Source organism: Heterocephalus glaber, unplaced genomic scaffold (genome assembly GCF_053883595.1).
Source record: "Heterocephalus glaber isolate CG9 unplaced genomic scaffold, H.glaber_assembly_v1.0 deba00001687, whole genome shotgun sequence".
NCBI lineage: Eukaryota > Metazoa > Chordata > Mammalia > Rodentia > Bathyergidae > Heterocephalus > Heterocephalus glaber.
Genome location: NW_028258412.1, coordinates 11,859,580 through 11,875,555, shown reverse-complemented (window position 1 = coordinate 11,875,555; position 15,976 = coordinate 11,859,580).

The window sequence follows — 15,976 nt, the reverse complement described above, 5'->3', positions numbered from 1 at the left end:
TTAAAAATAAAAATAACAACAACACAGCAAAATACCTCAGCAACTGGGCTGAGGAGGGGAGAGGGCAGGCTCTGAAGCCAGAAATGGGATATGACTGACTGGTTGATTAATTGATTGATGTTTTTCCTGTTGGGGGATTGAACCCAGGTCTGGGTTATCCCCAGCAAGCTGTCTTTATCTCGCTAAGTTGAACTCGTGAGCTTCTACCTCAGCTTCCAGAGTAGCTAGAATTATAGGCAACCACCACTGTACTCACTGGACATGATTCTTGATTGTGCAAAATACAGCTGTATTTTTTTCAAGTTCTCTCTACTCTGGAAGCCTCAGTTTCCTCCTCTGTAAATGGGCATGATAATAAGTACCATCCCCTAGGATTGCTGTGAGGATTCATCGAGGTCTTCCCTACAAAATCCTAAGCCCAGTGTTATAATTTGGATCTGAAATATCCCCCAGAAGATTCATGTATTCAGAGGCCAGGCTTCTGGAAGGTGATTGGATTAAGGGGGCGCTATACTCATCAGTAGATTAAACCACCAATGAACCCATGGCTAAATATGCTGCTGGAAGGTGGGGCCTGGTTAGGGAAGAGGTGAGTCACTGAGGGTATGACCTGGAAGGGCATATCTCCTCCTGCCCTACCTTTGCTCTGCTTCCTTTTTTTTTTTTTTCCGGTACTGGGGATCGAACTCGGGTCCTTGCACTTGCGCAGCAGGCAGCGAAACCACTGAGCTAAATCCGCCGCCCTCTGCTTCCTTTTTTTGGCACCAAGGATTGAACTCAGGACCTTGGGCTTTCGAGGCAGGAGGCAGCACCACTGATCTAAATCCCTGGCTACTCTGCTTCCTTTTTGCCATGATGTTAGCAGCTTTCCTCTGCCAGGCTCTTCTACTATGTTGTTTCTGCCTTGGAGCAGACTACAGACTGAATGCTCTAAAAACTATGCACCAAATAAACCTCTCCTCCTTTAATCTGTGGGTGTCCAGTGTTGTGTCTCCGCAATGAGGCTGTGACTAAGACACCCAGCAAACTCAGTGAGGTGCCATATGTCCCAGTAGCCAGGGCTTCTCAACATTGAGGCCTAACACTTGTACGCTGTGGGGCAGGGCAGGAGCACCCTATACATTGTAGGATGTTTAGCAGCATCTCTGGCCACTACCCAATAGCTCCCTGGAGTACCCTCTGATTGTGACAACCAAAAATGTCTTCAGACACTTCCAAATTCCCCTGGTGGTGGGGGGACCACTGGTCTAAGCCTTTGCTGTATGAATGAACAATAATTCTCTTTTCACGTGAGGCTGAGGCAAGAGGTGTGCTGGCCAGGTAGATGGTGCAGCTCACAGCTTTGCAGAAAGCACGACACTTGCAGGGTTTATTACCTCTATAATGAGATTTACATGGATGAGTGAGCAATTTTGGTGCCAAGATTCATGTTTAAATTTTGAAACAGCTGCACTAGTGCATGATCTGAAAATCCCTCCAGCAGGAATTCTGCTGACATTAGGCTTGGGGCCCTGATATAATACCTTGAATTTACAGAATACTTCTCCCCTGCCCTTAGAAAAGACAATAACAAGCTAAGCATGGTGATGCATGCCTGTAATCCCAGCATTTTGGAGGCTGAGGCAAAAAGGATCATGAATTTAAGGCCAGTCTGGGCTACATAGTAAGACCTTGTCTCAAAAAAATTATTTTTTAATTGTTTTAAGAAAAAAAACACAAAACAGCAAAAAGACAGTAACCACTGTGCTTTCCTAACATTGAATGTACTTTGCAGACAAATTAGAAAATATAGGACAGGAAATTTGAAAAGGAAAATTGCCTATTTTGATGGTTAATTTTGTGTGTCAACTTGACCGGCCCACTGGATGTCCAGCTGTCTGATGAGACGTCATTTCCGGGTGTGTTGTTGAGGATGCTTCCAGAGAGATGAACATTTGAGTCAGTGGTCTAAATAAAGCAGGTAGTTCTCCCAGTGTGGTGAGCAGCATCTGACCCAACCAGGGCCTGAGTAAAACAAAAAGGATGAGGAAGGTTGGATTTCCTTTCCTGCTCTTGGAACCTTGGAACTCCTGCTTCTCAGGCCTTCAGGCTTGGACTGCAATCTATATCACTGGCTCTCTGGCTGTCAGGCCCTCAAACTATACCACTGGTGCCAAGGAATCTAGGGTGGCAGACTGTAGAACTTCTTGGCCTCCAAAATCATGCAAGACAAAACTTTATAAAACCTGTCTCTCTTTCTATCTATCTAAATTTTTTTTTTTTTTTGGTACTGGGGATCGAACTTGGGTCCTTGCGCTTGCACAGCAGGCAGTGAAACCACTGAGCTAAATCCCCAGCCCTGTCTATCTATCTGTCTACCTCCTATTGGTTCTATTTTCCTGGAGAACTCTGACTAATATATCCATAATTCTAACCTGGATAATTTCCATCATAGCATGTGTGGATGCTTTACGAAAAGGGGATATACTGGTTGGGTGCTGTTGCACATTCCTGTAATCCCAGTTATTCAGGAAGCTGAGACAGGAGGATTGCAAATTTGAGGCTAGCATGGACAATTTAGTAAGACTTGGTCTCAAAATAAAATTTTAAAAAAGGCTAAGGATATAACTCAGTGCTCCCTGGGTTCAGTCCTCAGTAACACACACACACACACAAGCTTGTGCATGCACCATAGTGTTTTCTTATCTGTCCACTTCATCTAACAGGGTATCTATGACATCTTTACATATCATTGAGTAACACATATTCTCCCTTAAAATTCTTTTATTTTTCCTGCTTGAGAAATTTTTGTGGCCTGGGAATACTGAGGCTTCATAAAGAGCTCAGGCTGAGGCCTCCCTCTGTTCCTGTTGAACCCCAGTCCTTTGCAGGTGTTACCTGACAAGTGCAGGCTGGAAACCACAGACCTCATGAGAGGACAGGGCAGAGGCTGGCTGCCGGGAAAGTCATTTTTGCTCCAGGATGAGGTGCAGACACTTTCAGCTGCTGTTCATTCTGTCCAACACCCACCCAGCTTCCATCGGCTTTTCTGATCACATCCCTCATTTCTAGCCCTGGAGTGTGTTCACCCATCTCCTCTCGCTGGATAGCCAAGGCCATTTCCACATATGAGTGTCCTTACACATACACACTTGATCCTCACTATTCACAAACTCCATATTTACAAGTTCACACATTCACCCCTTGGAAGGTGCCTTGGTTTGGATACGGGTTGAGCATATCCCCCAAAGGTTCACATTCTGGAAACTTGGAACCCAATATGGCCGTGCTGGGAGGTGATGGAAATTTCAGGTCATGGAGGCATCACCTTTGGAAGGGATTAATACTAGTCTCTTGTCTTAGTCACTTCCCTTATCAATGGGACAAAACACCAGACACCCACAATCTCAAGGAGGAGAGGTTTATCTTGGCTTGCAGTTTTAGTCTGTGGTCAACTGGCTTTGATGCAGAAATGGAATGGTGGAAAGGCTTGGCAGAAGAAGCTGTTTAAGTCAGGAAGCAGAGAGAGAAGGGAGGAGCCAGGGACAAGAATACGCCCTTCCAGGTCGTGCCCCCCGGGACCCAGGGACTTTCCGACCAGGGCCCACTTCTGAATGTAAGAATGTTGGGGGACAGTTTAGGTCTAAACCATGATGTTCCACTCCTGGCCCTCCAAAGGCTCACATCCATCTCATTCTACTAAATGTATGTAATCCATCTCTAAGAGATGCCAAAAGCCCAAGTCCAAAATCTTCTGTGAGACTCAAGGTATAATGGTTTTTATCTGGATCTCCCCCTAAAGCCTCATGTGCTCATAGGTGAGGCTTTGGGCAGATAATTGGATGTGACAGGTGACTGAATGTGCAGGTGTGACATTTATTAGTGGATTAGTCCGCTGTGAGTTTATAGCTAAATGGGATGTTGGAAGGCGAAGTCTGGTTGGAGGTAGGTCATGGGTGTGTGGCCTAGAAAAGTCTCTCTCCTTTCCTCCTCCTTTCATCTCTCTCTCTCTTTCTACTTCTTGCCACCATGCCATGAGCCCTTTCTCCTCTGCCATACACTGTTGCTATGCCCCTCTGCCTTGGAACCAAGCAACTATGGATTAATACCTCTACAAACTGTGAGCTAAAATAAACCTTACTTCCTTAGGGTTGTGGGTGTCGGGAGTGTGTCTCAATGATGAGAAAGTAATTAAAACACAAGGCAGACTTTTAGCTGTGAGTGCCTTTTGTGGCTTGTGTCTAGATGTCCCCCTCACATACACACACACAAAGCCTCATGCAGTCTTTTTCAGAGGTGGCTGAATCTGGAATGTGTGATGTTGGGATTAAGGGTGTGGGATTACTAAACCACTACATGTGAGTAATTGGTTTGGCACGGCCCTAATCCAGGTAGTCTGGATGGGATAAAAGGGGAAGAAAGACGCTGTTAAAGTTCTTTGTTGCTTTTGCTACCTTGTGTGTGCCATGTTGTTTCTCGTCTGCGATGCCTGTCTGCCATCCACCCTGCCTTGGAGCCAGCCAATTATGGACTGAAATCTCTACAAATGGTAAGCCAAATAAACTTTTTTCCCTTTACCTTTGGGTGTTGGGTATTTTGTCTCAGCAACAAGAGAAATGTAACTAACACAATGCTTACAAAAATCAAAAAGAAGTTTAAAGAAGTTTCAAAATGCAATGGCACAAGGGTAAACATTACTATTCCTAAGGAGAGGAATAGGGGGATAGAAAGAAACGGGACCAAAGCAAGAATGAAATTCAGCAGGGTAAACATTAAATCCTATAGCCCCGTGTCCCGCAGCTGGAGAAAGTTCTGGTAGGATGTGAGCTCCAAATGGCTTGGGCAGTCCCAGCCCTGTAGCATTGCCAGTTGCACCTCTGTGGCTTCTTTCTTGGCATCTCCCCACTCATATTTTACATTGAAACCATAACATCTTTCTTCCTACTTTTGGGACCTGGGAAGCAGCAGTGGATGATGGCTCTCCCTTTAGTTTTACCTCAGAGTGGTCATGCCTCTTGCCAGTTACCTCCCACTATATGGTAGGAGCTTTGTCAATTCCTGGGCCAGAAGTTTTTTCTGACAAATAAGTTTTTCCCAGGCCTTTCAGTGTTTCCTACTTATTTCTAGACATGGAGGAGATGTCATAGACTAATGGGAAGTAGACTTGATATAGCCAACCATGGGCAGGTGACTTTCCTTTCTGAGCCTCAGCTTCCTTCTCTGTAAAATAGGGATTTAAAAAATAGATATGGGGGATGAGATAAAATAAAATAAAATTTATTTAAAAAATAGGTATAGGGTTGATGGTGTAGCTCTGTGGTAGAGCAGTGGCCTAGCATGAGCAAGACCCTGGGCTCAATCTATAGTGTATACACACACACCCCACCCATCACTAAATTAATGCCTGGTGAGTTGGTAACACAGGTTTGGTGAACAGACAGTGCTTAATAAGTGTGAGCTTCATCATAGTATTCATTGGTGTTATGGATCTATGACAGGGCTGGGGATTTAGCTCAGTGGCACCACGCCTGCCTTGCAGGTGCAAGATCCTGAGTTCAATCCCCATACAAAAAAAAAAGAAAAAAAAAAAAGAAAAAGAAGGATCTGTGACAGTTGCTCCCAAATATATATCTCAGGGGTTATCGTTACTTCCCCAGACATGAGAAAACTGAGGCACAGGGAGGTGCTGTTACTTCCTCAAGATCACAGAGCCAGAAAGTGGTGGGGCCAGTTGCCAACCTAGGGCCTCTACCATCAGCTCAGGCTATCGTGATTACCATTCATGGGCCCAATCACAAGCACAGGCCCTTTTTCTCATGGATGTTCCCATAACACCATGAGGTGGTGTCCAAGAAGGCTGAGTAGGGCGTAGGACTTTTATCCCCACCAGGTGGTCACAAGGCCCTCCTGCCCATGGTGTTGGTGATGATCTACTTCTCTCTCTGCTCTCTAAGGTGGTGTCAGAGGAGGCACAATGGAGAATCTGGACTCTTGCCATGGCCGAAGGACACCTTCCCATGGTGTCAGAGGATGACTGGTGGGAGCACTATGAGGCACCTCTGCCTCTCCTAACCAGGGAGATAAGAGAGGCAGGTGTTACTGTCAGAGCCCTGGCAGTAAGAGAAGTCTGCCATCAAGTGTCATCGAGGCTGGTGGGGGACTAGATTCCAACTCCTGCCTAGATAGCAGCCTCTTCCTGCCCTAGGTAGTGTCAGAGGAGTTCAAGGGAGTGCCAGCCCGCATTTGAGGTTTAAATGTGACTCAGTTTCATAACACGGTTCCCCAAATGTTCAGGTTTTGACTAAAAATCACTCATACCAAATTGAGTGAAGGAAATCAACAGATGTCAATATCTGTGCTGCAGAGATTTAGAATGATCTGATAATGACTGTAAAGCAAGCATCCTAAAAATGTTGCTGTGAGAAATTGTAACATTATTGAAATAAATCTTTTTTAAAAAAGGAATGCCTGCACAAGGAAATAAAAGGTAGAAGTAGAATCAAATGGAAATTTTAGAACTGAAAAATGTAATAACAAAATTTAAAATCTTGATGGATGGGATAAATAGCAGAATGGATAGGGCAGAGGAAAAAAATAAACTTGAAGAAGACAGAACAAGAGGAATTTCCTAATTCAAATAACAGAGTAAAAACAAAACAAAATAAAAAAATGAACACAGCCTCTGAGACCTGGGGAATATAACAAAAGATTTAACATCCACATAGTCAGAACCTCAGGAGAACAAGAAAACTGGGTGGGGAAGCTCTTTAAGAAACAGCGGGTCTAGGCTGAGTCTGTAACTCAGTGGTAGAGCACTTGTATATCTGTCTAGCATGTGGCTCCCAGTACCAAAAAAAAAAAAGTTTGAAGCAATAGCACAACTGTAATCTCAGCTCTCTGGGAGGCTGAAGCAGGAGGACTGAAGCTGGCAGCTGGCAGACTTAAGCTCTACCATAATAACTATTTTAAATGTAAATGGTCTACAGTAATTAAAAGACAGTGTGTAGCCAAGGGGACTAAAACCACATGAACCAGCTCTATGCTGTCTACAGGAAACTCACCTCAAACATACCAATTTAAGTGCATTGAAAGTAAAAGAATGGGAAATGGAGTACTACTCAGCCATAAAAAATGAGAAATTAGAGACATTTATAGCTAAGTGGATGCACATTGAGGTGATACTCTTAAGTGAAATAAATAGGACACACATGTATAAATACTGAACAGTTTCTCTGGTGTGAGAAACTGAAAGTGTAAATAAGGACTAAAATGTATAATAGGTAATGTGAAATAGGAAGAAAAGGGGCAAAGGGGAAGGAAGTGGGAGGGCTAGGGGAAAGGATAGAAGGGAATGGGATTAATATGAGAAAATGGAAAAATAGGAACAAAATCTCTGTAAATAGGGAGGAATGGAGGGGTTGAAGGGAGGGTTGGGCAAGGGTGAAAAATAAGAACCAAGAGAGACTATGTAAAGGTGCAAATTTCCAATGATGAATGTCATTATATTGTATACCTAAAATGTACCAATGATTAGAATGAATAATCGATAATGCAAAATAGGAAGAAAATGTCCAAAGGGGTAGGGATAGTGGGAGAGGCAGGGGAAAGGAAAGAAGGGAAAGGAAAAAATGATGAGAAACGGAAAAAATGGAAATAAAGTCTTTGTAAATAGGGAAGGGTGGAGGGGGTGAAGGGAGGGCTAGGAATGGGGAAAAAATAAGAACCAAGATGCATTATGTAAAGGTACAATTCCCAATGAGAAATGTAATTGTGTTGTATACCTACAATGTACCAATAAAAGAATTTAATAAAGTGCAAAAAAAAGAAAAGGAAAAAAGAAAAGAGATGTGGCATGCAAATGTAAACCAATAGATTGTAGGAATGGTTGTGTTAATGTTAGATAGTGTAGACTTCTGAGCAAAGGGGATTATAAGAGAGGTACAATCATAATGGTAACAGGGCAATCAGAAGAAGATCCTGCAATCCTTAAGTCTGCCATTTTATTTTAGGACTTATGTTTGCTCTCTGTTTTTCATATCTGTTTTTCTTTTTCCTGCCTTCCTATGAGTTACTGAACAGGTTTTAGAGTCCTGTTTTGATTTATCTATTGTATTTTGGGAGTTTTTGTTTTGTGTTGTACCCCCAGGCTTGGCTTCAACCTACAGGATTTGATTAACATTTATAGAACACTCCACTGGGCAACAGCAGAACACACCTTATTTCAAGGGTCCACAGTACTTATATTAAGATACACAATATTGTGGAGCATAAAACAAACTTTAACAAGTATAAAAGAATTAAAATCATACAGAGTATACTTTCTGACCACAATGGAAACAAATCAAACGTCAATAATAGAAAGATTACAGGATGATATTCAAACACTTGTAAATTAAATAACATACTTCTTATAAATAATCCATGGGTCAAGAAAGAATCTTAAGGAAAGCTTAAAAATATATTAAATGGAATAAAAGTAGCAATACAATATATCAAGATTTGTGGCACATGGCTAAAGAAATGGTAAGAGGGAACTACATAGCCTAATACATTATAAAAGAAGAAAGACTTCTCATTAATAATGTAAACTCTCATTGGGTATGATGGTACACACAATCCCCAGCTCTTGGGAAGCTGAGGAAGGAGGATTGCCATAATTTTGAGGCCAGCTTGGACTACATAGTAAGTTCAAGGCCAGTTTGAACTACATAGTGAGCCCTTGTCTCAAAGAAAGAAAGAAAGAAAGAAAGAAAGAAAGAAAGAAAGAAAGAAAGAAAGAAAGGGAGAAAGAGAGAGAGAGAAAGAAAGAAAGAAACCAAGAAACCAAGAAAGAAAGAAAGAAACCCAACCAACCAACCAAACAAACAACCACCACCACCACCACTACCCCCCCCCCCAAATCTAAGCTCCCATTTCAAGAATTTAGAACAAAGTCAGTGTGGTGGCACATACTTGTCATCCCAACACTTGGGAGTGCTGAGGCAGGAGGATCTCTGTGAGTTTGAGGCCAGCCTGGACTACATGCACAACGAAGTAAGTCCCTGTCTCAAAAAATAATTTTTTTTAGAACAAGAGAAAAATAATCCACACCACACAGAAAGAGGGATATAATAATGAAAATAAGAGCAAAAGTCAATAAAAAAGAAAACAGAAAATCAATAGAGAAAAATTAATGAAAGGAGGGGTCCTTTGAAAAAATTGGTAAAATTGATAAGTTTCCACCAAGACTGATAAAGAAAAAAGAAGACACAAATTTCCAATATCAGGAATAAAATGGGCTATTACTACAGATCTTGCAGACATAAAAAGATAAGGGAATCCTACAAGCAACCATAAAGACATAAATTTGATACCAAATGAAATGAATGTATTTCTTAAAAACCAAAACCTATTATAGCTCATCTAATATAGAATAGATAATTTGAATATCCTTGTAAGTAGTATTAAGGAAACTGATTTTGTTACTTAAAGATGGTTTCACTAAAGTCTACCAAACATTTTAAGAACTGATACTTGTCAGTGCAGTGGCACATGCCTGTAATCCCAACATTTTGGGAGGCTGGGTAGGAGGGTTGCAAGTTCAAGTCTCATCTGGGCAATTTCACAAGACATTGTCTTTTTTTTTTTTTTTTTTTTTTTTTTTTGAGACAAGGTCTCGCTATGTAGTTCAGTCTGGCCTTGAACTCACTATGTAGCCCAGGCTGGCCTCAAACACACAGTGATCCTCCTGTCTCAGCCTCCTGAGTTCTGGGATTATAGGCATGTGCCAGCACACCCACAAGACATTGTTTTAACATTTAAAATAGGGGCTGGGAACCTTGCTCAGTGGCAGAGCACCTGTGGATTTGATCCCCAGCACCAAAAAAAAAAAAAAAAAAGACATTTTTTCTCTTCCAAGAAATAGAAGAGGAAGAAACATGTCCCAACTTATTTTATTAAGCTAGTGTCAACCTTGATATCAAAGAAGCCAGGCAGAGTATACAAAAAGGGAACTACAAACCAATATCCTGTAATATAAATATAGAAACAAAAATGCTTAATGACACATTAGCAAGTATAATTCAGCAATGTAGAAAAGTAATTTTACACCATGACCAAGTGGAGTTTATCCTAGGAAAGCAAGGCTAGTTCAGAATTTAAGGTGATCTACCATCTTAACAGGATAAATAGGAAAAATCACAGGATCATATCAACTGATGCAGAAAAAGTATTTGACAAAATTCAACACTCATACATGACAAAAACTCTTACAAACAGGAATAAAAGAGAACTTTACTTGATGTGATAAAGCCATCTATAAAAAACTATGCCAAACATTATACTTAATACAGACTGATTGATTCCTCCTAAAGGTCAAGAACAAGGCAAAGATGTTTCCTTTCATTACTTATTCAGCATAGTGCTGGAGCTCTAGCCAAGGCAATAAGGTAAGAAAAGGGAATGAAAAAGGACAGATTAGAAAGGAAGTCATTTATATTTGCAGATGACATGATTACATACATAGAAAATCTCAAGGAATGTATGAAACGTCTTCTAGAACAAGTGAGTTCAGCAAAGTCCAAGGATTTAAGATAGACCCACAAATCAATCCTATTTTAATATACTAACAGTGAAGCTTTTATGGTGGCAGTATCGCAGCTAATGAGGTTTATCCCAGGTGCAATTATTATTATATTATCCATAGATACATGGGCACTGAAATTACAGTACTTAGTTATAAATGTAACAAAGTATGCACAAGAATTGAATACTGAAAAGGGTACAGTACAATGAAAGAAATCAAAGATCTAAAGAAAGTAAGAGATACATTGTGTTCACAGATTAGAAGACAGCATGGTAAACATGTCAGTACTCCCAGGGTTTATGTACAGGTTAAACACAATTCCTGGAGAACAATTTGACAGTTTCTTAAATAGCAAACATATAGCTACTACATAACCCAGCAATTGTACTCCTAGGTTCATTTCACAGAGCAATCAAGACTTGTGCTCACTTAAAAACCTGTATACAGGCAGGGCATTTAACTCAGTGGTGTTGTGCCTGCCTCACAAGCCCAAGGTCCTGAGTTCGATCCCCGGTACTGGAAAAAAAAGAAAACAAAAAAACCCCTGTACATGAATGTTTATAATACTTATAATGTTTACAGCAGCTTTGTTCATAATAGCTCCAAACTAGAAACAACCCACATGCTCTTCACAGGATGAATGATTAAGCAACCTGTAGAATATCCTCAGTGTGGGACACTACTTAGGGAATGAACTATTCACCCCAGCCACAGCGAAGATGCATCTCCAGAGATTTATCCTGAGTGAAAAAAGCCAATCCCAAAAGGTTGCATGGTATCATGGTATATGATTCTATTTATATAATACTTTTGTTTTTTTTGGTACTGGGGATGTAACTCGGGTTCTTGTGCTTTCGAGGCAGGTGGCGGCACCACTGAGCTAAATCCCCAGCCTATATAATATTCTTGAAATGACAAAATTAAAGAAATGTAGAACTGATGAGTAGAGGCCAGGGTTTGAGGAAGGGACAGGTGCAGGACAGAAGTGGGTATGGTAACAAAAAGACAACAGGAAGGGTCCTTGTGGTGACAGAAATATTTTGTATCTTGACTATACCAATGTCAATATCTAGGTTGTAGATTTTTCTTTCCTTCTCCTATTTCTTTTTTGAGACAGGGTCTCACTCTGTAGTCCAGGCTGGCCTTGAACTCACTATACAGTCGAAGATGACCTCGAACTCATGGTGATCTTCCTACCTCAGCCTTCCAAGTGCTGGCATGACAGGTGTACACCATCATGCTTGGCTTCCAAAATAAAAATTTTAATTAAGAAACACATACAGGGCTGTGGGTGGTGGTGCATACCTGTAATCTCAGTACTTGCGAGGCTGAGGCAGGAGGATTGGTCCAAGTTTGAGGCCAGCCTGGGCTACACAGTGAGTTTAAGACCAGCCTGAACTACATAGTGAGACCCTGTCTCAAAAAAAAAAAAAACAACAAAAAAACGGGCCGGGGATTTAGCTCAGTGGTTCCAGTGCCTGCCTCTCAAGAGCAAGGTCCTGAGCTTGATCCCTGGTACCTCCCCCCCCAATGCATCTAGAGTTGAGGGTGTAGCTCAGTGGTAGAGGATGTGCTTAGCAGTACAAGGCCCTGGGTTTGTTCCCCAGCACTAGGGGGAAAAGCATCAGCCTCCCATATGTAACCTGTTAATCATTCAGCACTTTTCCTGCCCCTACTTTGGTGAATGCAAGATTTATCAGTGTAAGGTGAATTTTAATATTCTATAAGCTTTGTTCTCTTCTATCAGTCAATTAAAGAACTGGTCTAGCAAGATTAGTCTCGGGATTTCTAGTCTCTCATCTATTTAATATTATTATTATTTGTTAATGCTTCCACAGGGCTAATTCATCAGCTTCCACGTTGCCCTGGCAACCTAAGACACATGTCCCCTTTTGGTACTGAGAGACATCAGGAAAATGATTTGCTAAGAAGTCTTTGGATTCAGGCCCCACAATTCCTACATAAGCTGGTCAGCATCTGTGTGTGAGATTTGGAGTCATCTTTATTTTTCCTGATCATTAAATTCCTCTCTATCTAACATCTGTCACTTTTAGGAATAACCAGATTTTGAGACCAGGCAAAACACTTTTGTTTCTGTTACTGGGGATTGAACCTAGGGAGTGCTGAGCTATATCCCCAGCCCTTTTTGTTTTATTTTGAGATGGGGTCTTGCTAAGTTGTCCAGGCTGAACTTGAACTTGCTATCCTCGTGCCTCAGCCTCCTTAGCTGTTGAGATCACAGGCATATAACACCATGTTCAGCCAGGAAAACACTGTTCAATTCAGCATTTTACCCAGATCTGAATCCCTCCAGCTTGTACACAGCCAGTTTCCTTTAGGGCCTCAAAAGAGTTGGTGTAGATTCAAGAACAGTGCAATGATAGTATCTTCTTCTAACAAAGAGTTAATTCAATTTTCTGGCTGTTTGTGGGAGTAGCCACTTTTTTTTTTTTTTTTTTTTTGGTTAGACAGGGTCTTGTTATGTATTCCAGGTCAGCCTTGAACTCACCATGTAGCTCAGGTTGGCCTCAAACTCTCAGAGATCCTCCTACCTCAGCCTTCCAAGTGCTGGTATTATAGGCATGCATCACCACACCTGGCTTCAGGTAGCCACATTTTGAGCTGATGTGGAGGGAAGAGTTGCTTCTAGGATGCTTCCTGTACAAGAATCTTCTCCCCTAACTCAGGAATAAAACTAAGAATCGAACAGGAAACTGAAGGCAAAGTCCTTGGGATCTTATCTCAGCATATTCCACCTGTGCTTTATGGTGGGGTCACCTGGGGGAATCTAGGTCATTGGGAATCTTAATTCAATCATGTGAAGAACTGGAAGCTGGGTTTGGTTGAATAAATCTGGAATCCCAGCACTCTGGGAGGCTGAGGCAGTAGGACTGCAAGTTTGAGTTCAGCCTGGGCAACTTAGCAATTTAGGGAGACTCTGTCTCAAAATAAAAAATAAAAAGGGCTGGAGGTGTGTAGTTCAGTGCAAAGGCCCTGGGCTCAATCTCTAGCAGTGAAACAAACAATACCACCACCACCAAAACTGGGAGAAGGGAACCAACATGTTGTAAGCATTTACTATGCGCTAGACATTTTGTCCTGCCTTAATTTATTAAATAAAAACTCCTGGGGTTGGAGATATGGAGTGCTTGCGTAGTATGTGAGAGGCGCTGGGTGCCAGCCACACCACCACAAACAAAACAACCCCGCCCTCAAACTTCTGAATCTCCCTGAAGTAAGCATTTACACAGTCCCACTACATGGAGGAGCAAAGGAGGGCCCGGAGAGGGAAACTGACTCACCTACATCACACAGTGACTCAGTTCAGCCTGAATTTACACACACGAGTGTCAGAATCCAAAGTCCAAGGTGTTCTGTCACACTGCCTCAGAGGCAGCTCGGTGTAATGACTAACTGGTGAAAACTGCAGACTCTGCAATAGCCACGTGTGGATTCTACCTGGTTCAAGCAGTGTGACCTCGGGTAATTTCACTTCCCTGACTCTTTCTTTGCCTTCATCATTGGGGATTAAGAATTCTTCCTATGCCAAGGGCTGTTGGAAGGATTGTGGATGATTTTGTGTGGAAGGCATTCAGGGAGCGCTTGGCATATGGAAGTGATGTCACCTGTAATCTGTTTCCAAAAAGTCAGTGGTCTCCAGTTCCATCTCAAAGCACTTTATCAATCTTTGGTTTCCCAAAATCACTCACAAGCCACTGCTATCGATGCTCTTGTTTAAAGTCAGGAACCGTAATATCACAAATTGTTTTTCAGTGTCACCATACACTAGCAACTACCCCACCTTATCTCATTCAAATTTTGCTCCAGAAAAAGGTGCTGAGTCCCTCCTATTAGCAGCTGCTGCTGGAGGACAGACTGAAACCTCTCCCTTCATACTGTCAGCCACAGCAGGAGCAGTAGTAGGAGCTGCAAGTAGGGCTGTTTATCTCCAGCCAGGCCCTGTCAGAGGTGCTTAGCTAACTGAGCTCCTGGAGCGCCGTGAGAGAGGGACTGCTATTATCCCCATTTTACAGATAAACTGAGCCTTAGAGAGGACAAGCAACTTGTTGTGAAAGCTGTTTTGGTTCAGGTGGACCTTGGTTTACTTAACACACAACTCCCTCTAGACTGGGGATGGAAGCAAGGGGGCTCTATCACTGAGCTACATCTCCAGACCTTTTTCTTTTTTGACACAGGGTTTAAATTGTGCAGCTGGGACTAAAATTTGCCATCCTCTTGCCTCAGTCTCCTTCAGTGCTAGGATTACAGACAAGAGCCATCTTGTCCAGCTGTTCTATTTTCCCCCCTCCCTCCTTCTCTCTCTCTTTTTAAAGTAAATTTTATTTTATCCCATCCCCCCCTCAAGCCCCTCCCCCTCCTCTCCCCCCATCCCCCTCCTCTTTCTCTTTCATATTTTCTTCTGTCTTTCCTTTCTGGTGCTGGTGTGCTGGGTGTGTGTGTGGGTGTGTGTGTGTGTATACGTGCACATGCATATGTGCATGACAGGGATTGAACCCAGAGCTTCTTGCATGCTATGCACCTGCTCTACCATTGAGCTATATCTCCAGCCTCCTTAACACACATTTTTGGAGTTGATGCTTAAAGTGAAACCCCCCGCCCTCCAACTGCAAAGATGCCTTGCTTTAGGATGAACTAGCTCTCAGCACACCTGCTGTCAGTTTCCCAGGACCAGTTTTGCCAAATCTTGGTATTTTATTTTATTATTATATTATTATTATTAATTTTTTTTTTGGTTTTTTGAGAGAAGATCTCATCATTAGTTCAGGGTGACTTTCAACTCACTATGTACCTTAGGCTGGCCTCGAACTCACAGCAATCTTCCTGCCTCAGCCTCCTGAGGGGATTACAGGTATGTGCTGCCACGTCCAGCAAATCTTGGTATTTTAGAGCTTGGTACTGTATTTCAGAAAGAGACTTTGGCTATTAACTGTATTAACTGGGCAACTTCACGCTAAAGATTAGGGACCCCCCCCCCCCAAATTAAGACCTTTGGGCCCAAGTTGAGGGAGTGGCCCTCAGGTGACAGATCTTTTTTTTTTTCTGAGAGAGGGTCTCACTAGGTAGTTCAGGTTGGTCTTCAACTCACTATGTAGCCCACCCAGGCTGGCCTCGCACTCGCAGAGATCCTCCTGCCTCAGCTTCCTGAGTGCTGGGATTAAAGATGTGTGCCACCACACCAGGCTCAGGACACAGGTCTTGACAGCAGCAGAAGTGGAAATTCTATCCTGGTGCTCCAATTTTCAGGTCTAGGTTGCCCGCTCATTAAGGGACTTTGTCCAGCGAAAGGAAAAGGAGGAAGCTCAGACGCTCTACTTTTCCACCTGCAAAATTGTGTCAACTACAGGCCCTCTTTGGGTAGGGGTTACGCGGATGTGGCCCGGCCCAAGGGCGGCCAACTCGTCCGAGGAATGC